This window comes from Anneissia japonica, unplaced genomic scaffold, assembly GCF_011630105.1.
Source record: "Anneissia japonica isolate Jap-2015-1 unplaced genomic scaffold, ASM1163010v1 scaffold287904_len65775_cov122, whole genome shotgun sequence".
Lineage (NCBI taxonomy): Eukaryota > Metazoa > Echinodermata > Crinoidea > Comatulida > Comatulidae > Anneissia > Anneissia japonica.
In genome coordinates, this window is record NW_022749273.1 from 45,232 (window position 1) to 47,428 (window position 2,197).

The following is a 2,197-nucleotide window of genomic DNA, read 5'->3' on the forward strand; positions in this document are numbered from 1 at the left end:
ATTAGGCTAGGAAGTTTGTTTTAAACAGCAGACACGCTACAGAACGGAGTGCGTCAAAACGAGTGTTTGTTAATGTTTAGTGATAAAGAATCATGAAACGTTGTAGAATAACTGACTTTTTTTCGTCCGCTGTTGCAAAGAAGAAAACGACAGATAGTCCTGGTGGGTTATTGATTAAATCAATTAGCCTAGCCTAGATGTTGACTAGCTAGGTTCGCTCCTTGTTCATTTAGATACAGAATTATACCCCGACGACAACAAAGTGTAGGCCTAGGCCTAAGTACAATAGAACGTACTACAGGTAGGCGTACTAGGCCTAGGCTTTTGTTGTAAAAGTTGAAGTGCATGTACAGGATGCGCCATAGGCCTATATTTAAAAAAATACATTTTGTTAATTATTATTGGTTGGCCTGGGACGGACCTAGGCAGGCAGGCCAGCTTTACCGTCGGAAGTCCTGGGATTCGACGATGACGTCCGTGCACGTTTACAAACGCCATTGATTAAAAAGATTATGAAAGAAAGAATTTATCGAACATTTATCTACATAAAAACAAGAATAATATTGTAGAAATTGTATTTCTAAAGATGCATGTAATTCATATTTTATTTTGTAGACAATAAATATTCAGTAAGATATACTAAAAACGATTATTAATTCTGAAATGTGCATCTCAGCTATTATTAATCAGTAGGCTATGTATTATGTTATAAAGTAAGGTGTTGGATGGACTTCTGATCGTGAGATCGACATCGGGAGTTCGAGACATGACGCCTGTCGCATTGCTTCTGTCCTTGGGCAAAGCAGTTTACTTACGTTGCCTCTCTCCACCTGGTAGGATGGTGTGGCATTGAATGTATTAAGTTGTGCCTGTAAAACAGGGTGATTTAGGGTACTCTCTAGGGCACAGGTGGACAAAGTGCGGCACGCCAGTGATTTTTTTGCGGCCCGCGAAAATAATTTACAAACACTTGTGTGCGGCCTGCCAACTGCCTTTTTTGGCTAGAAAACACGTTGTTTTTTTTGCGGCCTGGCATCGATCATCTGTAAAAAGTAAAGTAAAACTGAGCATAAAGTGACCATAAAACAGTGTATGAAGGTTTTTCAAACATCAATGTTTGGGTGAGGCCCTCGCTCAAAGTTGAATCAAATTTTCACTTACACTAATAAGAGAATTGAAAAATGCAAGTAAAAAAGAAACAGATTTATATTACATTGGCCTATACTGCGTAGGCCTGTATACAATGAAATATCGTTACATTTATTGTTGTTTAAACATCTTGAATAACAAGATATATGATGAAAATCAAAGGCGATGCTACTGGTATGAAAGAGATAACTCAAATAAACCAAGTTAAGTGAACTCTCTCTCACCGTCGGTATTGGCTCAAATAACCAACAGCCCCGTTTGAATATCTCAGCCACAAAGGAAGAAGGAACATATTCCAGTATTTTACTTATATCATTTTCATTAGGTGCCTGAAAATGTCGATATCTGTTTTGGTGGAAAAACAATCATTGACGTGTTGCTTAATGTTAGGCCTATGAATCACGCAAGCCACTATGACATTGATTTCGTAGTGACGGCAACAGTCCACAGAACAGTATATAAAATGAAATAGCAAAAATGGTTTAGTTTCAAAAAAACGTTCAGATTTACTTTTTATAGGTGGGAATTTTAAATAATTATTTGAATATTTAATAATTACTGTATATATATTTAAAAAAAAACCTATAATCTTTTTGTCATTGATTGATTTATTATTGAACTTTTTGTTTTATATTTACTTCTCTCTTATTATGTATCTTTCTATGTACTGTATGTTGTTTTGATTTTGTTTGTTGCTAAAGTTTGTATTTTAGTCTTGGAGATATTTTGATATGTGTTCTACACTTTTGGTTATCTTTGGAGGTTTTTTTTGTTGTACCGTACTCGCGGGAATAAATTTCAACTTGAACAGAACTAGAAAATGAAAATGGAGTAAATAAATAAAAAATAAATAAAAAGAGAGCAAAATATGCCGAAGCTTGACATCCGCCTAAAGCAACGCAGTGGAACTCAGAGCCCGTTCATTGATCTTATGTGACCCTAGGCTGTTTGCTCTCAAATAAATTAAGTGAATTTTCTATGGAATTAAAGAATCAAAATGAACATCATGTTGTTTTATAGCAGTTTATTCATTATACAGAACATTTTA